Consider the following 14,973-nt stretch of genomic DNA (forward strand, 5'->3'; position numbering starts at 1 on the left):
CTATAAATCAAATTCTGCTAATCTGGAGGAATTCCCTCTTTACTCTGAAGTTTTTTTCTTAGAACCTCTCATTGGTGTCTGAATGCTCCACCTAGGCTAGTGTTGTCTTCCCTGTCGATGTCTCCATGAAGATCTGAATTCTATAAATCAAATTCTGCTAATCTGGAGGAATTCCCTCTTTATCCTGAAGTTTTTCTTTGACACTCTCATTGGTGTCTGAAGGTTCCACCTAGGGTATATTGTCTTCCCTGTCGATGTCTCCACGAAGATCTGAATTCTATAAATCAAATTCTGCTAATCTGAAGGAATTTCCTCTTTATCCTGAAGTTTTTCTTTGACACTCTCATTGGTGTCTGAAGGCTCCACCTAGGGTATATTGTCTTCCCTGGCGATGTCTCCACGAAGATCTGAATTCTATAAATCAAATTCTGCTAATCTGGAGGAATTTCCTCTTTATCCTGAAGTTTTTCTTTGACACTCTCATTGGTGTCTGAAGGCTCACCTAGGGGATATTGTCTTCCCTGTCGATGTCTCCACGAAGATCTGAATTCTATAAATCAAATTCTGCTAATCTGGAGGAATTCCCTCTTTATCCTGAAGTTTTTCTTTGACACTCTCATTGGTGTCTGAAGGCTCCACCTAGGGTATATTGTCTTCCCTGTCGATGTCTCCACGAAGATCTGAATTCTATAAATCAAATTCTGCTAATCTGGAGGAATTCCCTCTTTATCCTGAAGTTTTTCTTTGACACTCTCATTGGTGTATGAAGGCTCCACCAAGGGTATATTGTCTTCCCTGTCGATGTCTCCATGAAGATCTGAATTCTATAAATCAAATTCTGCTAATCTGGAGGAATTCCCTCCTTATCCTGAAGTTTTTCTTTGACACTCTTATTGGTGTCTGAAGGCTCCACCTAGGGGACATTGTCTTCCCTGTTGATGTCTCCACGAAGATCTGAATTCTATAAATCAAATTCTGTTAATCTGGAGGAATTTCCTCTTTATCCTGAAGTTTTTCTTTGACACTCTCATTGGTGTCTGAAGGCTCCACCTAGGGTATATTGTCTTCCCTGTCGATGTCTCCACGAAGATCTGAATTCTATAAATCAAATTCTGCTAATCTGAAGGAATTTCCTCTTTATCCTGAAGTTTTTCTTTGACACTCTCATTGGTGTCTGAAGGCTCCACCTAGGGTATATTGTCTTCCCTGGCGATGTCTCCACGAAGATCTGAATTCTATAAATCAAATTCTGCTAATCTTTGACACTCTCATTAGTGTCTGAAGGCTCCACCTGGGGTTATTGTCTTCACGAACATTTGCATTTCCTTAAAACAAAAATTAACTTATTTTAATTAAAATTCACATTAAATCAGGTGGCTATCTGAACAGATGAAATTCTATACTATTTCATGCACACATTATACAGCCATTTCAAGTAAAAACCATTCTCATGTATATCTGCATTAATTATAACTAAAAAGCTCTGTTAACCTGCTGGTAAGTCACGAACTTATAGGATATATGCTATCCGTCATACATCATTGAAATTACATCAATACGAGACATAATGACTAGGCTAGTGTTGCATACCTGGCATTTGGATGTCAGTCTTTAACACAAAGTGACATTATAATTCCCGTAAGAACACATGGGCATAATGGGGATGTATTCACACACAGGGTGGCGAAAACGTTCATTGAAGCAATTTTATTTTACTTCAGTGTTTTATCTACGAAATTTGCCCTTTTTCTTTCTTTTGATTTTAGCAAATTGAGTAACATGCTGTAGTATGGTATAGCGCTTATTAAGCAACCGCAACTGCTTACATATCTAGATTACACTGAACACCAAATTTAAAACTTTTTTCATGCTTCGGAAATGAAAATTTCCTAATAGAAATGAGGGTGCTGAATACGAAAATAATAATGAAAATGCTGAATTGGTTCGAGTTTAAGTGTAATCGAAAGAAATATGTGTTGTGTTGTGTAAAAAAGAAAATAAGATTTGTACAAAATGGAAGTTACAAAAACATTACTTACATGGATATTACAAACGGCACCTGTTTGCCTGTTGCTTGTATTGTGGGTTCTGGTGATTGTTCTACAATAATCAGCAAGCATAGACTTGCTCCAGTGACCCTGATATCGTTTCTCCATTGTAGATATAATTTGGTGGAAATGTTCCCCATGTTCATCGCTGAATGCACCGTAATTTCCTGGGAAGAAGTTTATGTGGGAGTGTAACATATGTATTTTTAGTGACATATAACACCCCATTGGTTGGTAGGAAGATATTAGGTGCTCCACTAGTTCCTTATAATTCTGAGCCCGCACGTTTCCCACAAAATTTGTCACTACGTTTTGGAAAGGGTCCCATGCAATGTTCTCCTTATCTTCTAACGATGTGTCAATTTCAGAATCATTGAGGAGTTCTCGAGTCTGATGGCTAATAAATTCCCTTCCTGATTTTAATTTTACTGATTTGTGGAAATTTACGCAGAATATACTTGAATGCATCACTGGCTTGGTTCATACCTTTAATGAAGATCTTGATTAGACCTAGTTTAATATGTAAAGGATGAAGTAAAACCCTGCTGCGAGCTATCAAAGGAACATGTTGAACGTTCTTTGTTCCTGGCTCCAAAGCTTTATGGAGTGTCCAGTCTTTCCTTAAGTAGTGGGAAGCCTTATCACGGCTATCCCACTCGCATAAAAAACAGCAGTATTTTGTGTAGCCGAGATGCAGACCAAGAAGTATGGCTAGAACTTTGAAATCGCCACAAATATTGCAATTTGATTCATTATAATTTATGGCTTTCAGGAGTTTTTCATGTTGGCATATGTCTCCCAAGTGCACTGCATAACCGATTGGGATTGATGGCAACACATTTCCATTGTTCACTAACAAAGCTTTCAGACTTAGTTTTGATGTGTCTATAATCAGCCGCCATTCATCGGGATTATGTTCTATGTTAAGTTTACTCATAAGACCAGTCACATTTTTACATCACACTATGTCACCTTCCACTGAAAAATACTATTCCAGGGGTTTCTGACGTGTCCGAAACACGGATACTTTATCATCTTCAGCAAGAGCTCCCCACTGCTTGAGTCTGGATGCCAGTAGTTCTGTGCCACTTTTTGACAACCCCAGGTCCCTCACAAGGTCATTTACCATAATTCATGTTGAGTTATCAGATGGTGATTACATGATGATATGTTGGCTGTGAAGTCAGGATCGATGGATGACGAGGAATCTGCAACAGGATTTGGCATTCCTGCGTCGAGTTTGGCCTCCTCTTGCTCTTCGTCGGATGAATCACTGGAGTACGATGTGGGAGGTTGTGGAACAGGTAGTTCTTCAGAATGTGGCACAGGACGAATAGCTGAAGGAATATTGGGATAAGTGATAGTCCACTTTTTCTTTTTGGATAGGCCTTTAATTGGAGGAACTATGCAAAAATAGCAGTTTGAAGTATGATCTGTTGGTTCTCTCCTTATCATTGGAACTGCAAACGGCATGCAAGGTCTTTCTCCATGTAGCCAGTCCCGCAAGTTTGTCGAATAAGTGTTACAACAAATGTGTGGTGGCCAATTCTTGTCCATATCTCCCACTTTACAACCTAAGTACAAGTGGTAGGCTTTCTTTATGATTGGTGTGAAATTTCTTTTTTGATCGACAAACATTATTTCACTGCAAACATAACAAAAATTGTCTGCACTGTTAACACAGTACAGTCATATAATGATAAAAAGAAATAACACCACACACTCATCCAATATCTCACCACAACAACACACTTACGCGATAAGTTTCTTGTGAGTACAGTCATAAAACGACCATTTCCGAGAGTTCAAATTGGAACTACACAGGAACACGTAACAACACGTTTCCCCTGGCAAAATCTTCAATACAAACTGAAGCGTAATGTGGTTGATGATTCTTGGTCAGCGTTCACGTGGTAGCAATAAGGATAGTGAAAAAGCTAACCGTCAAGCAATGGATGTTTTTTTGAAATATGCAGACAGCCGCAGTTGTCACGAACCCTTATTTTGCATGCCAGAGCACAACCGGCGATAATGTATTTCTTTGAAACTCGAACCAATCTTCAAAAACTAATATCATATTCATTATCAGCACCCTCAAATTAGTAAGTATTGGTTACTTTTATCTCCGAAGCATTTTCATTGTTCACCAGTGTTATCATAATGTTCCTTTATTCACCCTTGGGTATTGTGTCCCGCCTGCTTCATAAAATGATATGGTTGGTTTTATGCAGTTGATGGAAGTGAGGATACAGGTCAACAGTTGTTAAGCCTGAATCACACGAGGGTAGATTTTCTGCTAGATTTGTGGTGTAATATGATCTCACCTGATAATTTTTGTAGCGCACGCTACTCATTACTGTTCTTGTTGGTAGATGGCGCTGAGCAGACAAACTTAAAATATGGGCTAGCGACTGGAGGAAGAATGTTGTAGGAAAATAGTCAGCTATGAAAGAGGAAAGTATGGGCTAGAAATTAGCTCGAAGGAGAAATAGTAATTACATGTACTCAACATGCTTTTTAATAAACTCGGGTGTTATAAGGTTTGCAGGATTGTTGTTTAACTAAATATGTAAAACTTTTAATACTCTGGCAATAACATGGACGACCGCAGTATTTTTTCCAGGGAGGGGCAAGGAAGGTATTTTTTTTCAGGGGGGGGGGGCAAACAAAGGCAAATTTTCCCCAAAAATAGTGTTGTTCCCTAAAAAACATTGCTTAAATTTAAATTTATGGTGTTCATGCAATAATTAACACATATTATTGTGGCTAAAATGAAATTATATGTGTGAAATACATATTTTTTGGTTGACTTTCATTTTCCAGGGGGGGCACGGCCCCCTCCCCTTCTGGATGCCCATGGGCAATAATAAAGGTTTTTATTATCAGGTAATAAAATCTGTTGTGTAAAAATCTCATTGGTATGGAATAATTCCTAAATATTAATAAACACGAATACCTATTTTTTTAAAATATCGAACAACAAAGAAGAAAAATTGCACAATCAATGATAAAAAAACCACAAACAAAAACCACTCTTCCTAGCCAGACTCCCAGATTAAATAATTGTCAAGTGACCAAATGTTTCCCTTGTTGGTAGTTACCACAGCATCAAGCAGAGAACCAAAATGCAATTATAACACTGTTTAGTTCTCTAAACCAGTCTAGCAACATCAAATCTAGCCTGGTAGTCAGTCCAGCGCCATCAAGAGTGTTCCAGTAGGAAATCTAGTACGGACCTGTATAAAAAGACGAGCAAGTTGTCCGAGGCGAATGCATGCAGGTAACTCCATAATTATGAAGGTGTATACGGTGTATACTGCAGCGGATTTACGAGACATGAAAATGCGCATACTATTAATTAATAATGCCAATCACCGGAAGTATATTAAAGCTATTTAAAGATGCAAGTTTAATTTAATGAAGCGAGGCTGCAAGTTAAGGGTGTAAGGGCTAATTGATTGATTGATTTGATTTATTTTACTTCACTTCTCTGCCACTTTTGGATAATCGAGAAGATGAGGATGACTGGATGAGTGATGGATGATATGATGAAATTGATGAAAGGACACTTACAAAAAAACCAAACCCTTGGTGTCGTAGCGCTAACCATTCCACCAGAGAGGTTGGCTTTTGTACAAGGGGCATGGGTTTCTAAACAAGTTACCAATTAGAGATTATGACTTTTTTCAATATCGGTTATTTTTCGTTGCTTTTCTACCTCTCGGGTTAATCACGACAAAGAACGGTATGAGCAAAGTCTTCATAAGAATAATAAAAACTATTTAAGTGACCTTCACTTCATAATTTTATTAACATTAATTAAATTTCAGAAATTAAATACTTCCAACACAAAGTTTCACATTTTATTAAAATTTTCGAAAATGTGACTTTGGTCCAAGAAGTTTATGAAAACCGGTTTATCTTCTAAAGAAGCAAACTTAAAAGGCTTGTTTTGAGTTCATTGACAGGATATAAATTAGCAAGTAGAAGATAGAAGGAAGTAATGATAATTCTTTCATCAAACCATTTTAGTGTTAAACGTTCAAAATTTAACATTTTGTGATAAGTTAAGCATATTTGGGTGAGGAGACATTCTTCTACACATTACGAAGAAATGTTGGAGAAATAAGTTTCTACGATCTTCGAATGCATTTCCCAATGCGGAATAATCGCTTTGATTTTGTGATTATCAGAACCTACCACAAAACAAAAACAAATGCGATTTTATTTTTTCAGGATCCCCACTACATAATGTATCACTGAGTCTCTGCATTTATTAACAAAAAGACAAACTTTGTAGAAAATCCAGATAATAAACGTCGGAATGAATAATTCCCATTATTACACCACTACATTTAGTTTTCCAGTTTTTGATCTCTACCGGTTTCTCACCATAACTTTGTCTTCTTGTTTGTTTTTGTTTTAGTTAACTTTATGCACAGTTAGACTTATCGGGAATTGTTTGATTAATTTGTTGCCTTAAGTCTACTTTATGCTCAGTAAAGTTAATCGGGACAGGACCTACAGTTTAAAGTGGGATTCGAACCACTATGTGCCCCCAGCGGGTATCGAATCTGGGACCCCTTGATTAGAAGGCGACGATGCTACATCTGCGCCATTGGGGAGGCCCTAATCGGAAATGGAGCCACAGTTTATCTTATTTTCTGTCCTTTTGGGTAATCGCGAAGATGAGGATGAGTGATTGTATTATGTAATTACTGAAGGAATACTCACAAAGAACATACTTGCCCAGGCTTGATTCGAATCAGGGACCCTTGGCGTTGTAGTATGCTATGATATCCACCTTCCACGGAGGTCGGTTCGATTAGGTATACGTGGTTTATTTCTTTCCCAAAAGTAATATATGGGCCTCCCCAATGGCATAGTGGTAACGTTGTCGCATTGCAATTCGATACCCGGTGGAGGTACATGACACAGTGGTTCGGATCTCACTTTAAACTGTAGGTCCAGTCCCAATTATCCTGACTGTGCATAAAGTGAACTTGAAACAACAAATCAATCGATCAGACGTGCCTGGCAAGCATATAGGCAAAGGGCAGGCGATCAGGGAATCTCGTCTCTCTTCGGTGCGTTGACGGTATTCTTAATAAATAATCTTAATCGAGATGTTAGCAGTTTCAATTATTATTGCTTACTGTGAATGTGGGGAAGGAAAAGGAAAAGGGATTGTGCACCTTTCAACATTGTTTTGAAATTAATGTTTCGAGAAAACTCTGTTTCTGCCGAAATAAAAATATATTGCCTAATTGAAAGTGCTGGAGTTGAATTTGGATAAGTTCAATAAGAAATCAATCCATCTAAGCAACTTCTATATTTCTGTACAAATAAGAATCAGTTTCTATCTTTACATAATTGGAGTTTTCTTTTTAAAAAAAAACTCAAAGTTTTCAAAGCATTTTTTCACATACCTTTCTTCAGTTTGATTCGTGGCTTAGATATTTGGCTTATGTTATTTATTACTAGTATTGCACTTTCAAACTAACTGTGGACGATATTCTTCTTCTTCTTCTTCATGCCCCTCACCGCTTGAATGGTAGCAGTCTTGGGCAACGGTCTGAGAACATTGAGGGCTAGAAGTTCGCGCACTAATATAAACAGCACAATATTGTTTTACACTTCACTTCACTGTCACTATAATACAGTAATGATGAGGGATGGAATCAAAAGCGAAGTTCGCACTGTCGGGCAAATCCATAGAGAATCCACATAGTAGAGGGGGAAGGAGATGAAAGTAGAGTGGGCAAGGAGAAGGGAAAAGCAACCTTTTGTCGAAGGAGTCTGTGGAGGAGTGCCTGACGTTGTGTGTTCCATAGCGGGCATTGGAAAAATAAATGGGTGGGGGTTTGTTGAATATATAACACTAAATTTATGAGAAACTCACACATCACAGAAAAACATAGTAATGAGGAAAGTATTGTTGAAAATCAATTGTTGATAAGTTTACAATGGGTGCAGCAGCAGCAAGTTTGATTCATATAGGTGAGCCCTGCGGATACTTTTGAACTGAGTAACGCATATTATCAAAGTTACATTTGAATGAAAGTGCAAAGGGAAAGTGTTAACATTCTCAAAAGTTTATTGCTAAGGCTCTGCAAGTGATAAACGTACATGCAAATAAAACAGCAATTACAGGGTTTTCACTCTATCATGTTTATTTTATAGCATGTTGTATGTTTACGAGTTTAACCATAGGTGTGTGCACAGGGGGCAAGGGGGTAATTGCCCTCCTCCTAACCATGGACATCCGTAGATTTTTTTCCACGGAGGGACACGCAAAGTATTTTTTTCACGGGTCATATTACCCCGGTAATAGTGTTGCCCCCTCAGAAAAAACAACTTCAATTTGAAATTATCACATCCCTGCATCATAATAATTAATGTAGATGACTAAAATCAAATTATACTTGTGAAATATATACGTTTAAGTTAACATTCGTTTTCTGGGGGGGGGGGTCCTTGCCCCCTTCCAGACGTCCATGCTCCTGTATTATTATACTTTCACCTACAAATTTAGTGCAGAGGAATCTTATCGCAGTTATTAAACGATATTATACTCTTAAAGAAATTAGTTATTTTCAATTCGATAAAAGTTCAAAGCAATTATGGGGGAAGGGGGTGCAGACCACAGAGGGGCATTCCCCACCCAACCTTCAGCAGAAATCAATACTAAGGAGCAAACACAGGGCTGGCAGAAAATGAAGGGGGGGGGGGGGCAAACCATGCCACTGCCCAGAGCGGCAAATTTTCAGGGCAGCAAAATTTGAAGAGAAGAAAAAAATAACCCTATGGAAAACTTAAGTTATAATATTATATTATAACTTGGAAGTTAATATATGACAACCCACAGTTTTGAAGGAATATCAGTAGTCTCACTTTAAAACCAAGTGCCACAAATTTGGAAAGCAAACCAATGCATTAACTCCATTGATATTTCAAGTGGGAGAGGTCTATGATGCGCTCTTTCAAATAATTGGCGACAATAAAAGCTGTCCAAATGGTCATGCATGAGGCTCAATGTATCGCAAACCAGTTGTGTGGCTTTACATTCTTTTGCTCACTAGTTTTACACGTAATGTAATGAGCAATGTCTTCAAACGTTAATCTACGATGTGTTAGATGCTGTTAGATGATTTCTTGCAAACATATCAACGCTTTGAAAAAAGCAGGAGTCATGAAAAATTTCAAAGTTTCTTAGATGCCACTTGGCAGCCTGGCAGGGCTCCCTCCCTCCACTCATGGAGATGTCGAGGGGCTGCGACCTGTGATCCCCAGTTGATGGGAAGGAATTGGCATTGAATTTAGATATAGGTGATCCAGAGATAGGCAACACTGTACAGGGTCGAAATCGAAAGAAGAAACAGCTTCAGTATGATGAAACTGTTGAAGATCCACAAAAATGATACAAAGTTGATATTTATTACCAGGTTCTAGACGATTATTTTAGCTCTAAGAGAAAGATTTGATCAGCTTAAACATCATTTATTTATTTATTGATTTATTTATTTCCCTTCAACAGAGACAAGTCTCCAATTACAGAAGGTAATATCCAAATATTACATTTTCATTTACAACTTGTATGTACGCACATACACATTCTCCCTCCTTCCTCTTTTACACACACACACACACACACACACACACATATTCACAAACATAGACAGATAATACATTTTATATATATATATATATATATATATATATATATATATATATATACATACATACATACATACATACATACATACATACATACATCTTGGTGACAGAACAGGTTTAATGCTTAACTGTGACAACAGAAATTTTCAGATATTTAGCCTACACATTTCATCTGAATTACACAAAACAAGTATCACAAACACTGGTACAATTACAACAAACTTCAATATGACAAATCCAATTCTCATAATAAATACATTATTAAGAGAGATACCCCTTTAACATTTTCATAAATTTGGTTCGTGTCATGCCGAAATCCAAGTTCACCAAATGATTTGAGATTTTGTTCTAATCAAGGGTCATTTTTTGTAGTGGGGAACCTTTATGCATTTCTGTTTTTGGGATTTTGTATGAGAGTAAACGTCTATTACGTAAATAACCCTGTCTCACATTAAACCATATTCTCTCTAGTATAGAACTACTATCAATGTGTCCATTTATTATTTTATACAGAAACATTTGAAGGGCCAGGGGGAAAAACGATGAATGTTCATTCGAGACGATTTGCCAGGAAATGAAAAACAAAGTATTTCTTTTCATAAGTACGTTAATATATGCCAAAATAATAATGCGTTTTTCAGGCACTTCTCATCGTTTCCCAACCAAGGCCGTTCTCATTCTTATAGTACAGCTTCTGAACTATCAGATGGCGTTGCGATCTCAAAATGGGCGAAAAATCGACATTCATCGTTTTTCCCCCTGGCCCTTCATTTGTTGAGAAATTTCACGTCTATTTGACAGGCTTACAAAATCAAATTCATTTTATAAATCATTGTATGGTATTTTAAGGATTATTGGCGATATTCGATACTTCTTATAATATAAAAATCTGAGAATTTTTTTCTGTATACCTTCAATCATATTTTTCTGGGAGTCACAGGTTGGCGCCCATACGGAACAAGCATATTCTAATTTGCTTGTAACTATACATTTGTAGAGCATACACAAATAGCATATATCATTTAAACTTTTCTATGCTCCTAGGTCTTTAATGGAATTAACTTATTTTTACAAATTCACCGTTAATAACATACTTATCACTTCCCACATTATTTCGTGCTCTGGTAAATATCATGTATGAACATTTCTTAATATTAAACCTGATATCATTCTCTACACTCCACCTATGAACTATGTTTATATCAGTCTGTAATTGCCTAGTATCCGTAATATCCCTAATTTCTCTATATATTTTAACATCATCTGCGTACATTACACACTTTGAAAATTTGATCATAGTGAATTTTTCAATTTATGTTATGATATTAGTAAGCATAAAGACATTGCCATCTGATCTTTTGCCTGAAAAGTGTAGAAAACTTGCCGGAATGTTAACACATGAAGTTACTGAATCAAAAGATGAACTAAAAGTGCTTTCGGCTATAATAAAACAATTACACCAAAGGAGACCTTAAACTGATAAAGGGTCATGATTTTGCACCTAATGTCAGTGTAGAACTTCGAAAATGTTAACTTTGTCGGTAACCGTGGCAAGTGGCGAACAAAGTTTTTTTAAAAAAAAATTAAGGCTAATAAAAATACTATCTTTGGTCAATCATGTCTGAAACACGCTTGTTTCCATTTTATGCAAGATAGAATTATACGAAAAAGAATATTACATATCAAGGTAAAGGTAAAGTTCCCTGTACATTTAGTTCCATGTCATGAAGCACATTTAGGGGATGTGGGGGTAGGGTCACGCACATTCTTGATCAATGCCATTTTGGAGGTGATGTGATCAGCACCCCTCTCTGACCGCCTTTACCTCCCAGGGTTGCCACTGGTACCCATTAATTAGAGGCTGGGTGAACTCCAGAGCCGCTTTATGCAAGGACAACGCAGGGAAGAATTCAGACCTTAGATCACCAACGTGGGAGATCCGGGATTATTACATGTAATTCTTTTAAAAACCAATCATATATCACAGCCCCACAACGATCTACAAGCCTTCATTTATTTCCTAATACTTGTTACATATAAGCTACATTTAAGAGAGAGGGAGAAAATTTTCATAAAATATAATAATACAAAATTAGTGTTGCATTTTTTAAAGTTTAACTGTGGTCGAGCGAGATATCCTTTTGTGCTTAATAGTATTGTAATAACGTAACAAGTCTCAATATTTATTTTATACTTTGGTGTTTTACTTAGGAATATATTGATTTTCAATTTCCCGTTTCTGCGTAATGACGGGGTGGGGTTTGAAAAGGAGCGGCATCTGCCGCCACCACCCAGGGCGGCAAAATGACTAGCACCGGGCCTGTCAGGGGGTCGCACAATTTTCCTTGGAGTCACTGATTTAGTTGTCACTGTGTCGTTCGGTTTTTCAAAGTCCCGGAAGTTGAAACCAGAAGTGAGTCTTTGTACGATGAAGATGTGAGAACTTCTGATTTTCTGACTTCCATGCACTGCGTACTCTTAACGGAACAAGATAAGGTTAAGAATTAATCGGCCAGGAGCAGCAGCATGCAGGGTGGTCGTTCTCACATGTGTCTGATGTTGGACGATGTGGTGTATACTAACACTTATTACCATACTTGAAACAAATTATTACCATTACCAGATCATAACCATGGCTGGTCCAAACGCTACGTCTTAACATACGTCTTGCTTGCACATGCATGAACTGTGCGTGCAAGATGTAACGTGTGGACAGGAATTTTAGAACTGCGCACATTCAGAAATTGTCAACCAAAGACTGAGTCCAAGAGCATAGATGTCTTCGCAAATCTCAAACATCTGCGCAAACAAGTCTGTGCGTGTGGACGCTCCCCTCAGTCTTTTGACCCCCTGTTAATCAGTTTCCCTTCGACCCTAGTGTTGAAACACTATTAATGGAATTCGAAAATTTTGCTCTCTTTTTTCTTGTTAAATTCGTTTTTGTACAACGATGAAAAATCTTCGACAGTGTTCACGCGAGTTTTTAGCGGAGTTTATTGAACTCTATAAGAAATGTCAGTGTTTTTAGCGACTAAAATCAAAGAACTAATGTGACTATTACAAGGAGAATCAGGTTTATGAAAGCTTATTACAAAAATACAAAGAGGTTGACACTTCAGCGAACAGTACAGTAGTAAGGAAAATCAATTCCATGAGGACTGTTTACCGAAAAGAGTTGGCCAAAGTGAACAAACCAATCAGTTCGTTCTGGGGCTGGGAATGATGATGTTTGCAAGTCAATGTTAAGGTATTTTCATTTATTTGGATTTTTGACTGCTCAAGAAACTACGAGAGAGTACGAATTGTTTTCTGCCTTTCCAGGCTAATCGTAACGACAAGATTGAATGTTCATTTTAATGAACCGATGACACCATAGTAACTCTGTTGCCATGTAATGAAGGGTCCCCGAGTTTAATCTCGGGTTAGAGGAACATTAAAAAGTGGTCAGAATTCCACTTTGAATTATAGATCAAGCCCGGATTATCCTATATTAGTGTCTGTGGTGCTGTGTCGGTTATCACAACACACTCTGATGCCAGGTCCCAGGTTTGAATCCCGACCTGGGCATGGATGTTTGCGTGTCTATCATACATTACCCATCACCATCTTCGTAATTAGCCAAGCTGGAAAGCGAAGTAAAATAAGCCAAACCACAAAAATAGTAACAAAGTGGTACTTTCTTCAACCCCGCAGGAAGTGCATTTTAAAAATTTATTTTACCTATCTCCATGGCAATACTGTCAGAATAATGCTCTAGAAAGCCAGATGTCCCAAGTTCGAACCATAGTCATGTGCGTGTATATCACTGTTTGTCCCATCATCATCTAATTACTTTGTTATCCATTATCATCGTCGTGATTAATCCAAAAGGTAAAAGAGCGACATGAAGTAATGAAAATATAAATAACTTTTACATTGTACTTAATTTATTATTTATAATGGAAATATTTTTACAATTACGTTATTATGCCAGGAAATTTTAATGTAGAATGAACAAAATTGCTTTAAAACTTCCTAACAATACATTAATTAAATACAAAGAATTATATGTACGCATTAATTTGGAACACACACTGTGAGCCAAGTAAAAAGATCATTCATTAACCCTCAACGAAGAAGCAGTGTTCTTTTCAGTTAAAAACTCATAATATTGTTAGAACTATTCAAGATTATTTGTTTGAATTATGGAGAATAAATATTTCTTCACTATTGTCGGTATTTACTATACTTTGTCATCATCATAGGCGTAGCTAGAACTTTATATTTGGGTGTGCACAAAGAAAAAAAAATGAGGTCTTGTACCTTTTTAATAGCATATTTTGCAACACAATCACTTTGCTCTTTACCTGCACTTATGTTTGTAAAGGAATATAAATTCACTAAATGACAGTGTTGAAAATTTCTGAATATATGTAGTAGAAAAAAATCAAATTACATAGAAATTACACACACACAAAATGTTCATAAATGTTACAAACAAATACATCAAAATACACGTCATCTATAACAAGAGACGTCTGTCAAAAGGTACAATGTTCTTAAACTCATCAATAACTTCATTTACATCAATATACTAAGATTTTTCCTGTTCCACAAATAACAAGAGCAGGGCTTCCAATCTATCCTGCTTCTGAGTTGCTCTTCATTTAGTTTTAACTTGGGTAAGCTTGGAGAAAGCTCTCTCACACATGCACCTTGTGACGGGTATAGAAGAAAGGCACTGCAGTACAGAGTAGAATGCAGTAAATATCTTCTTTCTCCAATGACATCAAAAAATCGAAAATCTATAGACACCCATTTCATCAGCAATAATACACACGTTTGTACCAAGTAATGACATTTTCAACTTCTTACAAACTGCCGCTTATTTTCTCTCTCATTGAAATATCTGTCTTTAATTCTCTTTGTTAAAGCAGCCTATTAGGGTGTGTCTAGGCACACCCGACACACCCCGTAGCTACGCCTATGGTCATCATCCTTGAATATATGATGTACGGGACATACAACATTGTATCATAAGAAAAAACAAGTTATTTTGTTTTGAAAAGTAGGTTAACAGTAGCAAAGAAAGGCGGAAAGTTGAAACTTGCGTAACTGTAAATGTCGAATTTTGGCATAACTTGCTTTTCGAATTTTAAACGATAAAATTGCATTTCATGTAATTATTTGCCTAACAAGGGAGGTCATCTAAGTGTCCCCCTCCAATTTCCATGAAACGTGGCAGGTGTATGGAGGGGCCAAAAGGAAG

At 37.1% G+C, this 14,973-nt stretch overlaps 1 pseudogene; it reads right to left on the reverse strand.

Annotated features, from left to right (window-relative positions):
- Positions 1-17: 17 nt before the first annotated feature.
- On the reverse strand, positions 18-1,322 carry LOC145985717 (uncharacterized; annotated as a pseudogene).
- Positions 1,323-14,973: the final 13,651 nt, after the last annotated feature.

This window comes from Lepisma saccharinum, chromosome 3 (genome assembly GCF_977018435.1).
Source record: "Lepisma saccharinum chromosome 3, izLepSacc3.1, whole genome shotgun sequence".
In the NCBI taxonomy this organism is placed as follows: Eukaryota; Metazoa; Arthropoda; class Insecta; order Zygentoma; family Lepismatidae; genus Lepisma; species Lepisma saccharinum.